Raw genomic sequence first — 24,946 nt, 5'->3', positions numbered from 1 at the left:
GTACAACTGTAATATGATATCCCAGCTCCTCTCAAAGCCTTTTGCCGATGAAGGCAAGCATGACGTGCACCTTCTTCACAACCTTGTCTACCTGTGTTGGCACCTTCATGAAATTATGTACCTGTACCCCAAATCTTTCTTTTCGTCAACAATCCTCAGGAACCTATTATTCTCTGTCTGTCTCATAACCTGCTTTAACTTTGCAAAATCCATCATTGTGCATTTGTCTGACACTGTAACAAAACCTCTCTATTTCTCTACAGCAATAAATATCAATGAACCATTCACCTCTGAACCTTGGTCATATATGATTTTATGAACCACTCACTACACCCATCTCTACTTCGTTGTGCAGGAGAACACATTGACGCCTCTCTATTTCTCTCATTGACAATTTATCTCTACATAAATAATTGTCTGACTTTTGTTTCCTCCTGCTTCTCTGCATGCCATCACACTTTACCACATTAAGCTTCATTTACCAAGTATTCTTCTCACCAGCTTCCCCATGTCTTGTTGGAGAGACCAGATGTTCAAACACAACACGTCCCCTCATCACGTTCCCCATCATTGACACCGTGGATTCCGCACATTCTGCCCTTTCATCGGGTCATTAATATCAATAAGTCATTGATGATCCCTGGAAAACTCCACCAATTATATCCTCCTTACACGTTATTCTGTCTCAGTATGATAACCTGACTTCAATCAATATTAACACACTTCCTTCCCAGCACAGAGCTCTTGTCTTGTGCACTTGCCTTACATGTGGTAAATGCCCCTGAAAGTACAAAGACACACTTCTCCAACTTCCCCTATAAAGTCTCAAAACTCTGGTATCACACAAAATGCTGGTGGAACGCAACAGGCGAGGCAGCATCTATAGGGAGAAGGGCTGTCGAAGTTTCGGGCCGAGACCCTTCGTCAGGACTAACTGAACGGAAAGATAGTAAGAGATTTGAAAGTGGGGGGGAATTCAAAATGTCAGGAGAAGACCGGAGGGGGTGGGGTGAAGCTGAGAGCCAGAGAGGTGATTGGTAAAAGGGTTACAGAGCTCGAGAAGGGAAAGGATCATGGGACGGGATGCCGAGTGAGAAGGAAAAGGGGAGGGGAGCACCAGAGGGAGATGGAGAACAGGCAGAGTGATGCGCAGAGAGAGAAAGAAAAAATAAAGGGAGAAAGGGGAAAAAAACTAAATATGTCAGGGATGGGGTAAGAAGGTGCATTAACGGAAGTTAGAGAAGTCAATGTTCATGCCATCAGGTTGGAGGCTAACCAGCTGGTATAAAAGGTGTTATTCCTCCAACCTGAGTGTGGGGTGAAGGGTCTCGGCCCGAAACGTCGACAGTGCTTCTCCTAATAGATGCTGCCTGGCCTGCTGTGTTCCTCCAGCATTTTCTGTGTCTTGTTTTAATATTCAGTAACCCAGGTTACAGGGTCCAAGACCAGGTTCCAGATGGACAGGGTGGTGAAGAGGGGTTTGGAACACTGTCCTTCAGTCAGGGCACCGAATATAGAAGCTGGGAAGAAATGGTGCAGATGCACACCACGTTGGTTTCGCCGCATTTTGCAAATAGTGTTTAGTTCAGGTCGCCCTGCTGTATGACAGACACCAATCAGCTGGAAAGAGTGCAGAGGAGATTTACTGGGATGTGACTGGATCTCAAAGGACTGAATTGTGAAAGGTGTTTTGGACAATTTTCCCTGGAATGTCAGAGAATGAGTGCTGGTATTGCAGAGGTGTATTGCAGTGTGGGTCGAATAAAACAGTCTTTCTGCCAGTGTTGGGGAATCAGGAACCGGAAGGCATTGGTGTAAGAGGAGATCTAATAGGAACCTGAAGGGCAACATTTCCAAGCACAGGCTGGACAGCAAATGGAATGAGCTACTGGGGGAGTGGTTGAATGAGGTACATCGAAGCAGTACTCGGACAGGCTAATGGGAAGGAAAGGTTTTGAAGGATATGGGTCAGAAGGTGGGAAATGGGACAAGGACGGAGGATAACATTGTTCATAATATCGTTGTGAGGCGGTTACAGACCAGAAGCTCAGATGGGAATTTTGGTCAGTGTGGACCATTTGAGCTGAAGACTTGTTTCTGTGCTGTGTGAATCTGACTGTAAACCCTCTTGGTTTAGTTCAATGACATTAAACTTTTCTAAATGACTTGTCATTTCTTCACAGATTATAGACTCCAGTACAGTTACCTACTTTGTTTTCCTTTCTCTTCCACCCTTCAGCAATGGTTTTCAGCTCCACTGGGACCTTTCTGTAACAGTGATTTTTGACAGATTCCAATGTCTCTACTTTCTCTCCAGCCTTCCTGTGAAACCGTCTGGTGCAGGTCGTTGGGAACTGGATATTTTTGCTTTTAGTCCCATTAGTTTATCACCCCTGATGGTGATTGCTACACATTATGGCACAGCATTGAAATGTCACCGTTAGATATCTGTAGGATGTTTGCTGTGTCCCCACTGAAAACACTAATGGAAATTATTGAGTTAACTAATCTGTTTTTCCTTGATATTTTTATCTTTTGTCGCATCATGAGTTACTGGAAAAATCCCGACTGTTTTGTCCACCCTGTCGTTGCCTCTTTGTTTGTTCTCTGAGTTAATATTTACCTTGAACTCTTTTAACCACAGACTGTTGTTTGCTCCCTGTGATTCCTCTGTCTGATCGGGATAAATGTCGGCTCTAACGAACCTTCTCCTTAAACATCTGCCACTGCTCATATTCAGGATCCTTCACCGCAAGAACTCTCTGTAATACCACCTCTTTACACAGATTACAACTGAAATGGCATGTTCCTGGGTAAATAAACTACTGTATGAAACTGTCTCTGACCATTCCACAAATTCCTCTTCCACTGAACCAGTCTGATTATTTTAATCAATAAACAAACAGAAGCAAACACACAGAGAATGTTGGAGGAACTCAGCAACCAGTCGACAGCTCGGGCTGGGAACCTTCATTCTGATTAAAGAGAAAGAGACAAAAGCCAGAATTAGGTGATGGGGGAGGAGTAGAAGGACAAGTGAGTGCGGGAGGGGTCTGGTTTCTGGAGGAACGATTATGTGAAGAGCTGAGTGACAGGCAGAAAAGGCAAAGAGATGAAGAGAAAGGAATCTAACAGGAGAGACGCAGGACCACGGGATTACACAAAAGAGATGGAGAGCCAGACAGAATTGATGAGGAGGTCATGGCGGTGCGTGAGGGGAAGTGAAGGAGTAAAAAGCCACCAGAATGGGGCGGGGGGATCCGAAGGAACGCTGAGGTGGAGTGGGCGGAAGAAGCACAGGATATTCATTTCTTGAATTTGAAGAAATCAATGTTCATGCCGTCGAGATTGGAGGCTACACAATCGGAATATGAGTCGTTGCTCATTCAACATATACTTGGCCTCATCGCAGCAGGAGAGGGGGCCATAGTCAGACATGCTGTTGATGGCCCTCCGCTGGTCAGGTTCGACCATGGATATTGTACCTTCGCGGATGAAAGTCAATATGCAAGTCAGGGTAGTACGATACATAAAGCAAGCTGTTGCCCATGCAGGGGTGAATGCTCTCCACGCAGCTGATGAATCCAGAGCAATGGTCGAGACCGATGCAGTCAGGCACCAGAGGTGTCGCAGAATTAGGGGTGTGCCTCGAAGTAGGGATGACCGTCTCTAATGACATTTGAAATATTTCTGTCACTGCCCTAGCTGTATCTACAATAACTTCCCTCAAGGTCCTAGAGGAAATCCTGTCAGGACCCGAAGGCTTTTGCCATTTTATATTCGTTAAAAGCGCCAGTACTTCCTCTTTTTTAGTCATCATTGTTTCCACAACTACCATACTTGTTTCCCTTATCTTACATGATACAATATCCTTCTCCTTATTGAATACCGAAGAAAATAAATTGTTCAAAATCGACCCCATCTCTTTTGGCTCCACATATAGCTGTCCACTCTGATTTTCTAAGGGACCAATTTTATCCCTTACTATCCTTTTGCTATTGATATAACTGTAGAAACCTTGAGGATTTATTTTCACCAGACTTGCCAAAGCAACCTCGTATCTTCTTTTAGCTTTTCTATTTTCTTCCTTAAGATTTACTTATATTCTTTATATTCCTCAAACACGTCATTTACACCATGCTGCCTATATTTATTATAGACCTTTCTCTTTTTCGAAATAATCTTCCAATGTCCCTTGAAAACCATGCCTCTCTCAAATATCTCACACTCTCTCATACCCGGACTCCAGCACCATCAATACTGGTTCCAACGACCATGGAATGGCCCCGCCGTCGATATCGGCTGCCACAATAACCCAGGGCATATTCAAAACCCGGACTCCAGCATCATCAATGCCAGTTCCAACGACCATGGACACCTTCAACGCGATTGCGCAGACCCCAACTGTGACTCCAGCATTGAACACCAGGCCGGGTCTTCACGTGCTGCGGTTGTGACTCCTGTCTGACCTTCCCCAAGCACCACTCTGCAAACTCCTCTCCCTCAATCCCATCGTCAGCTCCTGGACCCTCAGAGGCTCCAACTTCCTCTCACCCTAATCCTTCCCTCTCCACCGACTTCACCAGCCTCTCCCCTGTGATCTTATCTCTCACCCGTGCCGGGTATTTACCATCCCCTCCGACATTCAACTCTCTGAGGCAGAGTGCTCTGTCCTCAGTAAAGACCTCATCTTTGTGCTCCTTCGCCCACACCTCAGCGAGTTCGACGTACGCCATGATGCTGAACTTTTCTTCCGCCGGCTCCGTCTACGAGCCTAATTCTTCGGCAAGGACTCTCCCACCCCCACCGATGACCCGTCTTCAACCAAACTCCTCTTCATGGACACCCCGCTCTGGTCTTCTGCCTGCTCTGGATCTCTTTATTGCTAGCTGCTGACGGAACATCAACCATCTGGACTTCACCGCACCTTGTTCCACTTCCAACCTCACTTCTTCCGAACGCTCTGCTCTCCACTCCCTCCGCACCAACCCCAAACTCAATATCAAACCCGCTGATAAGGGGGCGCTGTTGTGGCCTAGTGTACCGACCTCTACATGGCCGAGGCACAGCGACAACTCACTGATACCTCCTCTTACTTACGCCTCGATCATGACCCTACTAAGGAGTACCAGGCCACTGTCTCCCACACCATCACCAACCTTGTCAGCTCAGGGGAGCTCCCATCCCCTGCCACCAATCTCATAGTTCCCACACCCCGTACTTCCCGTCTCAGCCTCCTGCACAAGATCCACAAACCTGCCTGTCCAGGTAGACCTATTGTCTCAGCTTGCTTCTGCCCCACCGGACTCATTTCTGCGTATCCTGACACTGTTTTATCCAACCTTGTTCAATCCCTTCCCACCTATGTTCGTGACACTTCTCATGTTCTGAATTTTTTCAGTGATTTTTAGTTCTATTGCCCCCCACTGCATTATTTTCACCATAGACGTGCAGTCCCTATATACCTCCATCCCCCACCAAGAAGGTCTTAAAGCTCTCCAATTATTTTTGGATTCCAGACCAAACCAATTCCCGTCTATCACCACTCACCTCTGTCTAGATGAATTCGTTCTCACTCTCAATAATTTATCCTTTGGCTCCTCCCACTTCCTCCATACCAAAGGTGCAGGCAGGGGCACCCGCATGGGTCCCATCTACGTCAGCATTTCTGTTGGCTTTGTGGAGCAGTCCATGTTCCAAGCCTATACGAGTATCTGCCCCCCTCTTTTCCTTCGCTACATCGACGACTGCATTGGTGCTGCTTTCTGCACGCATGCTGAACACGTTGATTTCATTAACTTTCCCTCCAACTTCCATCCTGTTCTCAAATTTACCTGGTCCATTTCCGACACCTCCCTCCCCTTTCTTGATCTTCCTGTCTCCATCTCTGGAGACGGCTTATCTACAAATATCTTCTATAAGCCGACTGAATCTCACAGCTACCTGGACTATTTGAATTCCCACCATGTCTCTTGCAAAAATGTCATCCCCTCTTCGCAATTCCTGCGTCTCCGCCGCATCTGCTCTTGGGATGAGGCTTTTCATTCCAGGACGAAGGAGATGTCTTCCTTTTTCTATATACCGTCTGGGCAGCATCCAACTTGATGGCATGAACATTGACTTCTCTAACTTTCGTTAATACCCCTCGCCTTCTTACCCCATCCCTGATTTAGTGATTCCCCCCCCCCGCCACTTTCTGTTCTCTCTCTGTCCATCATGCTGCCTGTTCTCCATCTCACTCTGGTGTTCCTCTCCACCTTTCTTTCTCCCTAGGCCTCCCGTCCCATGTTCCTTTCCCTTCTCCAGCCCTGTATCCCTTGTGCCAATCAACTCTCTAGCTTTTTGCTTCAACCCACCCGCTCAGGTCTTTTCTTATATTTTTGCGTTTCCCCCTCCACCTCCTATTTTCAAATCTTTGTCTTTTCTTTCAGTTAGTCCTGACGAATGGTCTCGGCCCGAAACATCGACAATGCTTCTTTCCATAAATGCTGCCTGGCCTGCTGCGTTCCACCTTCATCTTGTGTGTGTTTCTCGAATTAGCAGCATCTGCAGATTTCCTTGTGTTTACATTGATTTCTTACAATTTTAAAAGTAAGGTTGCTATTAATTGATACCAAATTATTCAAAGGAAAATGTTCATTCTTATGAAAATTTATTTTGTCCTGAAAACTAGCAAAAACAGGAGAATGAAGGAAGTACGAAAGGTAATGAAGTCTTAACATTAGAAATATAAAGCAAAAGGTCTTCGGCATAATGCAAAAGTTCTAAAGAAAGGACATATTTGACACAGCTTTGTGGACCAAGGAGCCTGTATTGTGCTGTTGCAATTCTGTGTTCTGTATGTTCCTATTCTACCTGTTTCCTCAACACTACATGCCCTTCCACGAATCTTTCTAACATCTGAAACTTGGCAACACAGCCATCTATTCTATCATATAAGTCATTATATACAGCAAAAAAAAGAAGTGATCCCAACACCGACCACTGTGGAACACCACTGGCCACTGGCAGGTAGCTGGAAAAGGAGCATTTTATTCCCAATTGCTGCCTCTTACCAATCAGCCAATGACCTAACAATGTTAATAACATTCTAGTAATATCGTGGGCTCTTACTTTGGTAATCAGCCATCTGTGTGGTAACTTGTCAAAGGCCTTCCTAACATCCAGATAAACAAAATCCGCTGCATCCCATTTATCTATCCTACTTGTATTCTCCTCAAAGAATTCCAACAGGAAGACGTGAATTATTCAAAGAGTAAATAAATAGACTAAGCTCAGAGATAGTGCTTAGCCGATGACGAATTATTTTGACACAACTAAAGCATCCTTTTATCACTGACTGAAGAGTCATGGAAGATTGAAGATTGTCACCATCCAGACTATAGGTGATCCTGGCCCTCTGTGCAATTCCCAATCTACAATACAAGGTCAGCAATATTCATTTGTTACTGAAAGCTTGGAGCCATAAACATGGAATAAAATAAACATTTAACATTGAATCGGATAGAAAACCTGATTCATAAAGGTTTGGATACAGGAGGAAGTGGTTTATGATGAATGTTAAATTGTGCCAATGCTTAAAATAAGGGATAGCAAAAAATAAAGGCCTGAAAGAGGACCACAAGCTTTAGGTTTGGAGGCCATTGTGCCTCAATGACCCTGAGTTCTATGTTGTCTGGAGACAGGGGCTTCCGCTTTGGCTCTCGGCAGTATCAGCCGTACCAAATAGGTCAATAAGTAAAGGCCAGGCTAAGAGAGGTCCACGGGTCTGGGCGTTCAGCCAAGGAATAACAACTCTGACTGGTAAGACCAAACTGCTCCAGAAACAGCAATGAAGAATTATTCTAGATCTGAGTGTAAGGCTTCTCCTCAGTCTCCACGTGGGATGTGTACTGGACTGCACTGAAACCCAAGAGGAAGCTACTGACATGGTGAAGAAAGCCCTGACCACGGCCAGAGAAGGAAGACATTTATTTCTGCCCTAACTGTCAGTAGTGTAATTGGCAGAAAATATAAATAAAATAGTTGCACTTGGACTTTTAGCATTTTTCATTTTCAAATTATAACAGCTCAGAAGTGGTAGTCGGATGCAGCAAATTGAAGTACTTTATTACACAGAAGGAAACAACTCCAATGTCATGATGAACATCCTCTTATTAGTCGTGTGCTCTGAATCATTCACCAGGAAATGCTGATGGATATTTGCCATACACACACATACTCATTGCAGAAATCAAAATCATATTTCTGGAGGTGTATTTCCTTAGCATCAGCTTGGCTTACAATTGAGACTGGATACAATTGGAAAGGAAGCTGAAATGTTTTCTCTGGAACACCAGAGACTGAGGCGGGATCAGATAAAAGTTTATAAGATTAAAAGAGGCACAGATAGATTAGACAGGGAGTATCTGTTTCCCGTGGTTGAAATGTCAAATACCAAAGGGCAGGCATCTAGAGTGAGAAGGCATGGGTTCAAGGGGCACATGAGAGGTAGGCCTTTGACTCAGAGAGTTGTGGATGACTGGAATGCATTGTTCTTACGAGCTCTTAACAGATCTTTACTTACCAAACGGTTACCTGCTGTGTTCTGGACAGCTATGTGGGAATATGCATCTCAGACTTTCGCACATATTTTCCTGTGAATTGACAAGAAACAAAGAACAGAGAATTCAGCTTGCAGCTCCGTTATCTCAGACTATTGACTTTGTTGCCCATGGAAGAATTCCACAGCATGCTTTCTGGAGTGCTGTTGCACTGAAAAGGGTTCAGGTATGAGGACAGGTGACAGAAAATAGTTGAGAGAATAACACACGCCAATCCTCATGGAGGGATCAGAAATTAAATGAGGGAGCTAGGTTCCTGGGTGTGAAAATATTCGAGGACATAACCTGGACCCAACATATTTATGCTGTTGTAAAGAAGGTATTTCGGCGGCTATATTTCAATAGAAATTTGAGTAGATTTTGAATGTCACCAAAAACGCTATACTTTCTTGGAAGCTTGACAAAATTTGACATGTTAGCTGAAACATTTACAAGTTTCCACAGTTGTATGTTAGAGAGTATATTGACTGGTTTTCTCGTGGCCTGATATGGAAGCATCAATGCCATTGTACGGAAAAGCCTGTCAGTAGTAGTAAATATGGCCCAGTCCGTCATTGGTAAACCAAACCCACTAATCCCTCCTACCTACACCATGTCCAAATCCCTCCATCTTCCTGCATCAGATCACCTCTCAGTCTCTGGAGTTGCAGTGAAAACAACTATTTTATTACCCCTCTTGTGATAGTACACACCCTTTAACTGAGGCAGCATCCTGGTAAACATATTCTGCACCCTCTACAGAGCCTCCACATCCTTCCAAGTGTGGGGCCACCAGAACTTTATGCAGTGATGCTGACGTGGCCCAACGAGAGTTTTACCAAGTTGGAACATGAATTTTGAACTCAGTACCTCGACAAATAAATGAAAGCATTCTGTAAGCTTCTCGGAAGCAACATATCAACCTGTGTAGCTACATTCAACTAGCAATGAATGGGGATGCCATGATCTCTGCTCAGCAACACTCTAAAACACTCTGTCTCTTTGCATTTGCCCTGCAGAGTTGCAGTTCCTCACATTTCTCTGGGTCAAATTCCATCTGCCATTTCTCAGCCTATATCTGCAACTGATCTATATTTTGTTGTATTCATTGCCACTCCCTTGTACTATCCACAGCTCCGTCAATCCTGGTATCATCTGCTAATTTACTAACGAATCCATCTACATTTTCATCCAGGACATCTGGAGACATTACAAGCAGCAGAGGTCCCATAATAGATCGCTGTGAAACTCCACTAATCGAAGACCTCCAGCTCCAATGTTTTCCTTCAACCACTCCTCCTGTCTCTTATGCGAAAGCCAGTACTGACTCCAAACATCCAATTCCCTGCCAACCACATGCATCTGAATTTTCCGGATTACCATCCAAAAAGACTTTGCCCAGCGCCTGAGTAAAATCAATGTAGATACATGCACTGCCTACCCTTATCAAGCTCTATGTAAATAGCTTCTATTTGGATAAACAAGTTTGCCAAGAATAATCAATTGAAGGTGACCATGAACAAATAGGTCCTGACTCAGTGTCGTCAGTTGGGGGTCGTATGTCCTCACTGTCCCTGGGATCAAGTCCACATATTTAGACATCAAAGTTAACACTATTGCTGCCAGAAGAAGTGAGAAACAAGATACACTTAAACATCATCCATAACATTTCCAATCTGTTGAACCCATTTCCCTGCAATTTAGTGAAAGACTGTCTATAGCCGTAGTTATGTGACTTGTCAGGACCTCAGTCCGAGCATGATTCAGCTGTACCCTGTCCAATCAAATCATCTCCATTCCTCCCCAAAAGTGGGACCAAAGTATCATGAATATCAGCAATCTTCCTCCAGTCTTTGAGGCACACTTTTAACTCCCTAATCTAATTGATCCTGTAACAAGCGCACGCACTTTACATAACAATGCAGAGTATATTAACCTTTTGATTCTGATTCCTATATTTATTTCTTAGCTGCTTAGCAGTCACTTTTCAGTGGTTATCCTATTTGCTGGACTCACCTGGACCAGGACCACTGATCATTTTTTTTCTCCCACCCAAAATTCCTCCGCAGTTCAGATGTGATGCCCCAAATCTATTATTTACTTATTTATTGAGATGCAAGATGGAACAAGGACTTCCATCCCCTCAAGTTGCGCCACCTAGTAAACCAAGGTACAAGCTGTGTAATCACAGGACAATTTGTAATGATCAATTCCCAAGCCTATCGGTCTTTGAACCGTGAAAAGAAACTCGATCAGTCGGGAATATCCCAAGCTTTCCACTCAGTGGATGTAAAGAGACTCCGAGCATGATGGGACTGGAATTGTTCTCCAAACTCCGGAACGTCCCAGTCGCCCCACTCTTTGAGAAATGTGAAAGGCAGAAGATAGGAAACAAGGGGCTAGGTAATCAGACTTTAGTGGTAGGGACGATGTTGGAGTTGATTGTAAAGGATGTGGTTTAGAGATTCTGGAAGGCACGAATAGCTTGTCAGAGGCATGGTTTCCTTGAGAAAACCTTGCCTGACTAATCTGTTGGAATTCTTTGAAGAAAGAAAAAAAATAAGATACGCAAATATGTTGATGTTGTGTCGATGTAGATACGTTGATGTTGTGGACATAGATTTTCAGAAGGCTTTTCACAAGCTGCCACACTGTAACACTATAACACTATAACAAACTATAAACCCATGGTATTATAGAAAAGATACCAGCACGGATTCAAGAAGTGCTGATTGGCAGGAGGAAAAGAGCGGGGAGAATGGGATCCTTTTCTGATTCATTACCCTGACTATTGGTGTTCCTCATGGGTTTGTGTTGTGACCAATTTTTTTTTATTATTATATGAGAATGATTTGAGTGATGGGATTGATGGACCTGATGGAATTGATGGCCTTGTTGCAAAGTTTGCAGACGATACAAAGATAAGTGAATCGGCAGGTAGATTTGAAAGAATAGGGAAGATACAGAAGAATTCGACACATTAAGGGAATGGTCAAATAAGTGGCAGATGAATCCAATGTTGAGAGGTTTATGGTTGTAAACTTTGTTAGAAGAAATGAAGGTTTTACTGCTTTCTAAATGGAAATAAAACATAAAAATCTGAAGTGCAAAAGCATTTGGGATTCCTGTGCAGCATTTGAAAACTTAATTTGTAGGTTGATTCTGTGGTCAGGAAGGTAAATGCCGTGTAAAATTTTATTTCAAGAGAATCAGAATATAAAACCGAGGATTGAATGTCTTGTAATATGAAGAGCATTTAGAACATAGAACATGGAAAACTTCCAGCACAATGCAGGTCCTTTGGCCCACAATGGTTTACAGAACATTTTTTTGAATTTATAATTTACCCCGGATTACACATAGCCCTCTATTTTTTCTAAACTCCATGTTCCATCCCAGGAGTCTCTTCAAATACCCTATTGTATCCTCCTGCACCATTCCACAAACTCATCACTCACTGCTTAAAATACTTACCCCTGACATCTCCTCTGTATCTACTTCCAAACACCTTCAAAATGTGCCCTCACACATTAGCCTTTTCAGCCTTGTATAAGACCTCTGACTATCTGCACAAACTAAGCCCCTGATCATCTTATACACCTCTATTATGTCACCACTCATCCTTCGTTGCTCTGAGAAGAAAAGGACAAGATCATTCAATCTATTCTCAATGGGCATGCTCCTCACTACCGGGACCATCCTCGTAAATCTCCTCTGCACTCTCTCTGTAGTCTCCACATTCTTCCTTTTGTGCAGCGACCAGAACTGGGCACAGTATTCCAAGTGGGGTCTGACAGGCGTACTATATAGCTGCAATATTAACCTCTCGGCTCTTGATCTCAATCCCACAGTTGGTGAAGGCCAATGCACCGTATGTCTCATCAACCACAGTCAAACTGAACAGCAGCTTTGAGTGTCTTATGGACTTGGACCCTCTGTTCCTCTGTACAGACAACCAAATAAAGAAATGTTCCTCCAAACCATGGTGCACTCAGAAAACATATACCCACAAAGCACAGCACATAAAACACACCATTATCACAAATAAATGGCTAAAATAAAATTCACAATACATGCAGTGGGCAGCACGGGTGAATTGTAAAGAGTAAACAGTAAACAATAAACAGCTCACATTGCTCGTGATGAGACCTTGGTGGTGCGAGGATATTTATTAGGTTCTCAGCCTGAGGGAAGAAGCTGTTACCCAGTCTGGCAGTCGTAGACCTGATGCTCCAGCATTTAATTCCTAAAGATTGTGGGTGTCAAAGAGATTGGCGGATGTGTGGTACGAGACCTGAACAAATTCAACTTTGTTATTTCACTAATGCTGCCCTCAAACGTTGTTAACATTCATTCTGTCTTTGTTCCTTGAGCGTGTCCTGTCAACCAGCCAGTCCAGAATTCTTGTTGTCATGGAGAATGGCTGAGAACAGAAGCAGTTCTTGCAGTCTCCATTTCTCTAAGTTCATCTTTCTCCCTCTATGATACGTCAGTCTTCCATCAGCTGAATAACAGAACTGAGCAGCAACAAGATAAGCAAGGCCACATGGTCGACAGGCACCAGTAGAACACACAAAGGGTGAAATATACATTGATCAATTTGTACTTTTTATGACTGCACATAAAATATATTGGAATACGATGCACTGTTTCGATGTAAGTGAACAATTGGTGAGGTGTAGAAGAGGATATTTTAGGTCCGAATGTAAATGTCTGGGTCAATACGAGTGGCATTCAGATCTGTCACTGAAAGGGTAGCGATGAGCGTACTGGAAATATAGGTGCAGCAGATAAACACCAGTAACATTTTTAAACCTGATGTGGATGTAAGGCAAAGAACACCATGAATCTATCAAGTTCAGACAGTGACCAGCCTCTGATATCTGCTGGATAGTGGAACAGGTTTAGTAGTCCCACAGGAAACACTGAGATTCTAAAGTGTTTGCGATTATCACTCATCATTCACTCAAAATCTACATTATGCAAGCTGTCCTCTTACTACAATTGTTCTCTGGAGAACCTGCTCAGCATGGCCTAAGACAATTCATCTGGGTATGTTCCCATCTTGGCCCACAGACACTTCATAACGCCAGTCCATGGGGTTAATTCAGTATTAAGCCCGAAAGCTGAGTGCTGCTTACTATATATAAAGTCACACTCGATAACGGAGTCAGCTCACAGGGGAGCTGGAAGCACTAGTGACTGTAGATCAGTTTGACAATTGATCCTCTGCACTGGTTTGCCAGCTGACTGCACATCAGCTGGACTCGAAGAGCACAGGGCCAGTTCCAGAGCGAGCTGCTGCTCTGCTGACATCGGCAATCAGTGAGGAGCTTTTTCCACAAACTCAGTGTTAAAGATTCATCGGCTGAAAACACATGTCCACTATTACAAAAAGAAAATAATCTGAACTACTTAATAAAATAGATTTGGAGAAATATACTGCACAGAAAACAGGCACTTCAGCCAAACACATCCACTCTGAGCAAGTTACCTGAATGAGCTTCTTATTTGCCCTCAATGACCCTCTAAACCTTTCTAATCAATGCACATGTCCAAATGTCTTCTAAATGGTATAAACATGTCTATTAACTTAGTTTGTACTTAGTAAATCTGAGATGAATTTAGCCAGGGGATTTCCCAGCTTGTGAACTGGGAAGATCTGTGGAATGTCACTCTCTCTTTTTGGACTCTATGGAAAGTCTATGGTGGAGCACAGGGGCCGTCGGCTGAGTCCAATGCAGGATTTACAGTTGTCCAGTTATGGGGATTTCCCTCCACGGATACGTATTAGTCGCAATTAGAGATCAGACTTGACATCTGTTGCACAAAGACCAGCTCGTTCAATTCATACAAAGTCTGCAGGGTAACATAGTATTCCTCAGCTGACGAGAAATAAATCTCAATAATTTATTCACGATGCCTGATGACCTACCTTTTTCCCTTCAGGAGCTGGGGTTTGGATTCAAAGATATTAAGTGGTGTAAAGTGCTGACCACTGATTTGCTACGTGGAAGTGGGTGAGATGCTTCTGCATTGACAGAAAAGCTGATGTCATCCTGTTACATATTCCGGCAACAATGAATATATGAGTTCGGCAAGGGGTTCTGTATAACAAATAACACGTTTATTAAACACAGAAAACAAACCCCCCAAAAGTAACCAAACACTAACGTAACCGGAAACAGCTGTTAAAGCGATATTGCAAAAAGAGTTCTTTAAAGTAGTATTGCCAAAAGTTCGATATGCTCACAGTTCAGCTAAAAGGAGAGACTTTATAAGACTATTTAAATTTTCTTTCACGTCGCTTCACTTCGATACCCGATGTCGAACTTCTCCCACGACGAATTTACAAAACGGAACGGCTTAAAGGCACTGACCTTTCCTTTATCGCACTGTCCTCAATCTCCTGCTTTCCCGCAGAGATTAACACGTGAACAGTCCACGAAATCCTTTCGAATAAGGATTAAATAAGGTCGAACCCGTTTCACCGTCGAAGTAGATCCTCCTCGATCTTCGATCTTCACTCTCCACTGATTTCGGAACTAGCAGTATTTCAAGAACCTGCTGGCAATGATCTTTTAAACTTTTGGCATTTGATAAAACTTCACCCTTCAGCTAAACTGCGTCATCCCATTAAATCACGCAGTGGCATGAAATCAACTTGACAAATCCAGCCACGAGCTGCCTCCTCACAGGGTGGAGTCTTCCTTTTATAACCAGTTAAAAAAAAAACTGTCACATGATCTCTACTGGTGGGAAACTGACGTTATTTCACCATCACAAGACCATTACCTCAAGTCCAGTACAGCTTCAACCCCTGTCAAGTGACAAGGGCACCACTGTCATGTCACGAGTACGTAACCATCCATTCAGGGAATATACTGTTTTTAACTTTCCATTTGTTTTACAGTACCCAGTGAAAAGCATCCACTTCATGTGACAGAAGCCATAACAGATCATAAGTCTGTTGGTTATTCAAACTCTATCTGGAGACCTAATAGAGAAATCCCATCCTTACCCATTCTGGTTTTTCTTCACTCTCATCCCTACATCTAGACTCCTGACTCTTATCTGCCTCCTGACAAGCCTTTTGATAGTATCAAGTCTCCAGGAGCTTGTCAGGACGGGGACAGGATTGGACCCAAATGCAGAACGCAGGCACTGAAGTACTAGGGGTAGGACAGGATGGGGATGCCATGGCATGCAGGGGCTTATGCAGGCGGGGCTGGATCCCCGATTTCGTGATAGGGCAGGAGGATCCCAGAGCTCGTGGCGGGCCGCATGGATCCCGGGCAGGGCCACCTCCCAGGCTAAAAACACGGAGGCATCTGCAAGGAGCGGACACCTGGGCAGGTGCGGGGCACAACCCTTAGTGAGTAATGGGTGGAAAGGGCAGAATCCCCACCGGGCAGCGGCAGTCCAGCCAGTCCTGCCCGAGGAAGGCAAGGAATCAGAAGAAAGTTGGGTCCAGGGAGAGCAGTAGGGCTACCATGATACACCGGTTTATTGGGAAGGGCAACCGACAGCGTGACAGCGCAGGCAAGGCGACTAAGGCGGAACAGCGGGACCAGCGCACAGGAGAGAAGCAGTGGAACAAGACCAACCGGACAGAACAGATGCAGAAGAGGCCGGCAACCAGGGCAAAACAGGATTCCGAGCAGGCCGGCAACCAGGGAAAGAGCAGAATTCAGAGCCGGCAGCCCAGGTACAGATCGGGTAAAACCGGCTTCGGAGTAGGACAACCCACACCCAGGCTCAGTCCGCGAGTCCCTTATAAACACCTGCCCCCTATTAGGCGACAGCTGTCCCTCCTTAAGTCAGGACGATCCAATGGCTCCGGGTGACAGGAGGGCTGGCTGGAGGAAGAGAAGAGTGCTTAGATTCATGGTACTTTGCTTCCACTATTGGGGAAGGATGGAGATGATTTGATTGGACAGGTTCCAGCTGAAACATGCTAGGTCTGAAGTCCTGACAAATCACATAACTAGGGCTGTGGACTGTATTTCACTAAATAGCAGGGAAGTCGGTTCAACAGATTGGAATTGGAATGTTTTTATTATTGCCATAGGTACCGCAATAGTGAATGTTTTGCATGTGTACCCTTGAGACAAATCAAATCATATCGTTACACAGTGTAATGAGGTAGGATAAGGTAAAACATTAATAATGCAGAAGGTGTAGAATAATGTGCTGAATAATTACAATAGAATTAAGGAAAAGTATGGATGAAATAATAGCATCCATGACATCACTGACGAGCGCTGCCTCAAAAAGGCAGCATCCATCATGAGGGACCGCCACCACCCAGGACATGCCTTCTTCCCATTTCTACCATCATGGAGGAGGTACAGGAGCCTGAAGGCACACACTCAATGGTTCAGCGACAGCCACTTCCCATCTGACATCGGATTTCTTACTTATTTAACTTTTTTATACTATTTTTATAGAAATCTCACTGTGATTTACTGGTTTTATTATAATGTATTACGATGTACTTCTCGAGCATAACAAATTTCAAGACATATAGCAGTGATATTAAACCTAATTCTTTTTGTGAATATTAAAGAGGATACAAAGAGTACTTTTACAGATGTATAAACAGTAAAAGAGAGTGTAGAATGGATATTGGACCTCTGGGAAATGACACTGGAGAAGTTGTCAGATACACTGAAACGGCAGAGAACTGTACACGTACTTTGTGTCAGTCTCCAATGTTTTCCGTCATGAAGAGATGCCAGAAATTGAAGCCTGGGCGGCATTGAGTATCATCACTTTTAATAAGGAGATATTGCTTGGAGAGTTGTAAATCCTGACGGTGGATGGACAAGACACCACGGATTCGCAAAAAGAGGCTGAAGCGATTGTGAAGGCATTCATAGTGCAAGAATAATTAGTCAGGAATTGCTCCCTGTGACCGGGAAATCACAAATGTCACTCTACTCCTGAGGAACACAGGAAGGAAAAAGATAGGAAATTATTGGTTGCTGACCAAGATTGCAGTGGACGGTGCAATTTGAGAGTCCATGCTACGGATGAGGTATAAGTGCATCTTGGTTCTTACTTCTCCTAACAGTAAGAGTGTTCACTTTGATTTTGTAAATATGTGGATTTCATCTCCAGGCACAGTGAGTATATAAGATCCCCATTTGAATACACTAAGATATGAACTGTTTGTTCATAGTCACAGTGCATTGATTAATCTTCACAAACATGTTTATCCAAATATTTGCGCCATTGCAAAATACTCCATTTGAGGTTGTTCCCCTCCCTGAATCACAATATATAGGGGACAACCACCGAAATCTGATACAGCAGGTCAACGAAAGCAACTTAGATTTCTTCGTTACAGGTAAATCTGATTTGTCTGAGTCTTTCTGAAATAATTATTGACAAGCATTAAATGGAGATGGCTTCATTGGTAAATTGGCAGATGATGAAACAATTGATGGAGCTGTGGATAGTGTGGAGAACTGGCAATAAATTTAGCAAAATGTAGATCAATTGCAGATATAGGCTGGGAAATGGCAAATGGAAATTGACCCAGATAAATGTGACGAATTGCACCTCAGTAAGGCAAACGCAAGACAGAACACTGTTATGGGCAAGGTCCTTTGGTGTTGCTGAGCAGAGAGATCATGGCATCCTAGTTCATTGCTAGTTCTAAGTAGCTACACAAGTTGGTATGTTGTTTAGAAATAGGCTTACAACATGCTTGCATTTATTATTCAAATAATTTAGCTCAATAGTCATGTTCCTACTTTGTAAGACTCTCGTTGGGCCACATCTGGATGACTGCATACAGTTCTGGTTGCCCCACACTTGGAAGGATGCGGAGGCTTTGGAGAGGGTGAAGAATATGTTTACCAGGATGCTGCTTCATTTAGAGGGTGTGTGCTATCACAGGAGGCGTAATAAAATGTTGTTTCCACTGGAGCTCCAAAGGCTGAGGGGTAATCTGATAGAGGATTGCAGGAAGATGGAGGGTATGGACATGGTATAGGCAGGAAGGATTAGTGTTTGGGTGTTTTTGATTTGCTTTATAGCTAGTTCATCACAACATTGTGGCCCAAATGGCCTGGTGCTGTGCTGTACTCGTCATTGTTCTATGTTCTCAAAGCATTTTCATAGCAAACTGACATGTTTGACTGTTACTTTGTAGCTGTTGGTTAAATCCTTTGCAATTTACAACTTGCTATTTCTAAACTCAAGGTAAAGATTCCAATTAGAATTTTAAATCTCTCACAATATCATTAAACATGTTGGCTCCTAAACTACACAAGCAGCAATGACGTTAAATTAGTTTCGACATTCCATGTTCATGAGATGTAGATGTTCTTCTGCACACCATTGATTTAGCATGTCGTAATTTGAGTTAATAGCACCTTTCTGTCACCTTAAACAGTCTGACATATCACAGAAACAAATATTTTCACCCATAGAACTGCCAAAGATCAGATGACTTATCTTTAAACGCTGGAATCTCTTGTACATGAAAGTCGCTGAAGGTTCTGAGATTCTCAAACCACCCTGCCTGGCACATGTGATCAATCCATGGTCAAGGTCACTAAGATCTCATTTCTCTTCTATGCTGATGTTTGGTCTCAACAGCAAATGAATCTCTTGACCATTCCAGAATGCTTTTATGCATTAAGTTACATCGAAAATTTTGGATGATGAGATATCGGCACTAACAAGTGTAATGGGATGTACGGGTGTCCATAATAAAATGGCCACTGAATGTATTATGCTCTGATTGGGCTGTCCTGAACCATTTCTCTGTCATTGAGGTATTTTAGAAGTAGAGTTTCTGATAAATTGAAAAAACAGCATCCAATCTCACTCATGCAGCAATGTTACGACAATGTGTTTGATAATGACACTGATAGAAAGGACAAGGACTGAACACCAGGGAGAACTTGCCCATCTTTTCCAAGGTACATGGAAATCACTCAAGAGGCTTTAACATCTCTGTCTGGATTGCTTCAGAGCTGCATTGAAATAGCATCCTAGAATTTGAACTGTTCACAAGATTGGACCTTGAACCCATTCTATAGCCTCAAGGGAAGAATCACACCACCTGGTCACACTTGACACTGATACGAACTCAGCATAAAAACAACTTTAGGGAAATGGAAAACAATCAGCTCAGCAAAGGCAGCAGTACAGGAACTTGCAGCTCATACGGAATGGAATCTAAATTCATACTCTCTGTGATTAAAGAAGAGAATAGTAATTTTAATGTTATTCTATGTACAATTGAAGGGTCTTCTAAAGTAGTCTTCAAGGCTACTAGAGTCTGTACTTCTGCAGATAATCTATTACCTTCAGTGACAGGTATCTGATTGTACAAGACAATATGTGGGAACTGAATTCAGCACAGATATACTATAGCCTATTGTTGAACACACACAACTTAAACTACAAAAATACAGTATTGCCTTTAAAACTGATCTGATTTACTGTCCCAGCTATCCAACGATAAGTCATTCTTGTCATATAGAAGTATGTCTGTATTCACTTTACCTGTATTCTCAGTTTTCTGAAATATTCTACCTCTCAATTTGTAGTTTCCAAAAGTCATAGGAGCAGAATTAGGCCATTTAAACCCAAAGGGTTTGCCCCACCATTCCATTTTGGCTGATTTATTATCCCTCTCAACCCCATTTGCTTCCCCTGGTCAGGAACCTTTCACAAACATACTAATGAATAATCTATCAATCTCCACTTTACACATCCCCAATCACTTAGCTTCACAGCTGTCTGTGGCAAGCAATTCCACAGATTCACCACCTTCTGGCTCGAGAAATCCCTCCTCATCCCTGTTGTAAAGGGACATACTTCTACTCCAAGGCTGTACCGTCTGGTCCCAAACTCCACCACCACAAAATACATCCTCTCTACTTCAACTCTATCTAGGTCTTTCAATAACCATAAGCTTTCAATGTCCTTCTTTTCTCTTTACCAGAGCTATCAAAAGTGAGATACCTTCCTCCAGATAATGGCCTTCCAAAAAACACTTGTCGTCCTGGTGTTTCTCCTGCTGCTTGTTAACACTGAGTTTTCCAAAGCTCAAATGACCGGACATTTTGAACACAGATTAAACAGTAATGCAGAGGGAATTTCTTCACAGGTAGGATTGTCTTACCTCCACTTCTTTAACAGTGTTCATTGTTGAAATTGCCTGCAATCCCAAAAATTGAACAGGTTCAGGAACTCAAGTTCAAATTCAATTTTCTTCACAGATATACAACCAAACGAAACAACATTCCTCTACAACGTGCTCCAACCACAGAACATTGATCGCACAAAGCACATAAAACTAAATATTGTCAAAAATAAGTGAATAAAATATAATTCACAATGCATGCAGTGTGCAGCACATTAAAAAAACAACTAACAGTAAAGAGCTCACTGTCTTGTGATGAGAGGTCGGGAGTGGCAGGGCATTCATTGGTTTTGTAACCTAATGAAAGAAGCTATTACCCAGTCTAGCAGTCATAGTCCTCAAGCTCCAGTACCTCCTTCCCGATGATTATAGGTCAAAGAGATTGGGAGATACGTGCAAGGGATCCTCAATGATGCTTTGGGCTTTGACTAAATCAAATGTGTCAGATCATTAATATTCCAAACAACATTTTATTTAAAGTCAAACATCTATTTTTTGATATAATGAACATACTGAAATGCAATAAAAAAACATTAATTTTTCCAAGTCAAATTGAGTTTATTCTTATTATCATAAATTCAGTGAGGTGCGGATTCAGTACCAAGGAAAATTTGCATGCAGCAACATCACAAAGATGAAGGGACAGACAGCACACAGAATATAGATTATGCATTAGCTCTTCCTTAAGTCATGCCATATGCAATAAAGTCGATTTGCCATCATGAGTATATATTTTCAGAAGTTAATTGGCTGGAATAGTAATGAATGGGAGATTGGTTTGACTAGACAAAATAGATGAATGTCACTTGAGGCAGGCATCCCCAAGAGTGCTGAAAACATTGTCAATTACGATTTCCCACGAGACGTTACTCACGGACAGTTATAGAAAATCGTGTTGGTCTTGCAATGGAAATGTTCCCATGATAGTTCAGGGTTTATTCATCGAGAAGATACTTTGATTGATGCACAAGTGGGGTGGGAGGTGGACGGAAATTTTGGAAATATTTTCTGAGGAGCTGTCTGGTCAAATTAAATAGTGAGAACTGGTGCCGAATACTTTCCTGTGTTCAATGGTGGATGATGTTCACCAATGACGGACTGGGCCATATTTAGTACATATTACAGGCTTTTCCGTACAATGGCATTGATGCTTCCATATCAGGCCAAGATGAAACCAGTCAATAAACTCTCTAACAGACATCTGTAGAAATTTGTCAATGTTTCAGATAATAATTCAAATTTTGTCAAGCTTCCAAGAAAGCATAGCATTTTTGGTGACATTCCAAATCTCCTCAAATTCCTATTGAAATATAGCCGCCGTCACACCTTCTTTACAGCTGTATCAATATGTTGGGTCCAGGTTAGCTCCTCGGACATACTGGCCCCCAGGAGCTTTAAATGGCTCCCTCACTGCATTTCTGATCCCTCCATGAGGATTGGTGTGTGTCATTCACTCAACTATAATGTGTCATCTGTCCTCATACCCGAACTCTATATTCTCAAACCCGACCTCCGGAAAACACGGTGAGGAATTTTTCCATGGGCAAGAAAGTCAATGGTCTGAGATAACTGAGCTGCAAGTTGAATTCACAATTCTTTGTTTCTTGTCAATTCACAGGAAAATATGAGCGAAAGTCTGAGAAGCAGATTCCGACGACACAACAGGTGACTTTGTGGTTTGTTAGAAGTAAAGGTCTGTTAAGATCTATTAAGAACTGTGCATTCCAGTGATCCACCACTCTCTGAATAAAAAAAAAACCCTACGCCTCACATGCCCTTTGAACACACGCCTTCTCACTTTAAATGCCTGCCCTTTGATATTTGACATTTCAACCCCGGGAATCAGATACTCCCTGTCTACTCTATCTATGCCTCTTTTAAACTTATAAACCTTCATCGGAATTCCACACAGGATCTGGTGCTCCAGAGGAAACAACTCACCGTCCTTTCCAATTGTATCCAGACTCAATTGTAAGCTAAGCTTTCGCTGAGGAAATACAGCTCCAGTAATATGATTTTTATTTCTGCATGTGTGTGTGTGGCAAATATCCATCGACATTTCCTGGTACATGCTTCAGAGCATCGACTGATGATAAGAGGATGTTCACCATGACACTGGAGTAAACTCTAGATGTCTCATTCTCCTGTGTAGTAAAGGACTTCAGTTTGCTGCATCCTACTGCAAGTTCTGAGTTATCATAATTCAAAAATGAGCAATGCTAAAAGTTCACGTGCAACGGTTGTATTTATATTTTCTGCCCATTACACTACTGGTGTTTTTGGCAGCAATAAAGGTCTTCCTTCTCTGGCTGTGTTCAGTGCTTCCTTCATCATGTCAGTGTTACGCCTGTGACAATAGACAATAGGTGCAGTAGACCATTCGGCCCTACAAGCCTGCACCGCCATTTTGAAATCATGGCTGATCAATTACTATCAATACCCTGTTCCTGCTTTGTCCCCATATCTCTTGATTCCCTTATCCATGATACCTATCTAGCTCCTTCTTGAAAGCATCCAGAGAATTGGCCTCCACTATCTTCCAAGGCAGTGCATTCCAGACCCCCACAACTCTCTGGGAGAAGAAGCTTTTCCTTAACTCTGTCCTAAATGACCTCCCCCTTATTCTCAAACCATGCCCTCTGGTACTGGACTCTCCCAGCATCTGGAACATATTTCCTGCCACTATCTAGTCCAATCTCTTAATAATCTTACATGCTTCAATCAGATCCCCTCTCAATCTCCTTAATTCCAGCGTGTACAAGCCCAGTCTCTCTAACCACTCTGCGTAAGACAGTCCAGACACCCCAGGAATTAACCTCGTGAATCTACGCTGCACTTCCTCTACAGCCAGGATGTCCTTCCTTAACCCTGAAGACCAAAACTGTACACAATACTCCAGGTGAGATCTCATCAGGGCTCTGTACAAATGCAGAAGGATTTCCTTGCTCTTGTACTCAATTCCCTTTGCAATAAAGGCCAACATTCCATTAGCCGTCTTCACTGCCTGCTGCACTTGCTCATTCACCTTCAGTGACTGATGAACAAGGACTCCGAGATCTCATTTTATTGCTCCATTACCCAACTCTAAACCGTTCAGATAATAATCTACCTTCCTGTTCTTACTCCCAAAGTGGATAACCTCACACTTATTCACATTAAACGCCATCTGCCTAGTATCTGCCCACTCAGCCAGCCTATCTAAGTCACCCTGAATTCTCCCAGCATCCTCATCACATGTCGTACTGCCATCCAGCTTAGTATCATCAGCAAATTTGCTGATGTTATTTTTTATGCCTTCATCCAAATCATTAACGTAAGTGGTAAACAGCTGTGGTCCCAATACCGAGCCCTGTGGCACCCCACTAGTCACCACCTGCCATTCCGAGAAACACCCATTCACACCTACCCTTTGCTTTCTATCTGCCAACCAGTGTTCTATCCATGTAAATGCCTTCCCCCCGATGCCATGAGTTTTGATTTTACCCACCAATCTTCTATGTGGGACCTTATCAAATGCCTTCTGAAAATCAAGGTACACTACATCCACTGCATCTCCCCCGCCTAACTTCCTGGTTACTTCCTCGAAAAACTCCAACAGATTAGTCAAGCATGATTCACCCTTGGTAAATCCATGCTGGATCGGGCCAATCCTATCACTCCTATCTAGATATGCCACTATTTCATCCTTAATAATGGACTCCAGCATTTTTCCCACCACCGATGTCAGGCTGACAGGTCGATAGTTCTCTGTTTTCTCCCTCTTCATTTTTGAGAATTGCAAGATCGCTATTAAGTCAGGGTAGGAGACCCAGGAAATGAGAGAGAGAAGTTTGGAATGTCCTGGCCCCCAGCGATACAAAGCCACGGAAAAGGTCATTGTTTCTTGGAGGCGGAATTGTGTATTGAGTACTCTGCTTCATGGAAGCCCTCAGGCAACGTGGGCAGGTTAGGGGATGGCATCATTCCACCCTGAGTGACATCTGAGACCCTATGAGTGGGGATAAAAGAGGGTCTGGGGAACAGCTCCTTGAGACGCACCAGAAGAAAGGCTAGAACTCCTGTAACAGCGTAATAGTGAAAGCCGGCAGAAAAGCCCACGTAGAAATATAGAAATATAAAACCATAAATAATTAAATAATAATAAATTATGCCAAGTGGAAGTAATCAGTGATTCATAGTCATTTTATTCGTGACA

The 24,946-nt window shown here is 43.1% G+C and overlaps 1 long non-coding RNA gene across 1 annotated transcript; it reads right to left on the bottom strand.

Annotated features, from left to right (window-relative positions):
• Positions 1-190: 190 nt before the first annotated feature.
• LOC132387172 (uncharacterized) lies at positions 191-15,245 on the bottom strand. The gene is made up of 4 exons (XR_009509792.1): positions 14,963-15,245; positions 14,518-14,689; positions 8,567-8,636; positions 191-2,975 (listed from the first exon to the last, which is right to left on the bottom strand). It is a non-coding gene; the product is annotated as an uncharacterized LOC132387172 (long non-coding RNA).
• Positions 15,246-24,946: the final 9,701 nt, after the last annotated feature.

Source organism: Hypanus sabinus, unplaced genomic scaffold, assembly GCF_030144855.1.
Source record: "Hypanus sabinus isolate sHypSab1 unplaced genomic scaffold, sHypSab1.hap1 scaffold_1589, whole genome shotgun sequence".
NCBI lineage: Eukaryota > Metazoa > Chordata > Chondrichthyes > Myliobatiformes > Dasyatidae > Hypanus > Hypanus sabinus.
Note: the sequence above shows the minus strand (reverse complement) of the source record. Positions and strands in the feature narration are given on the sequence as shown.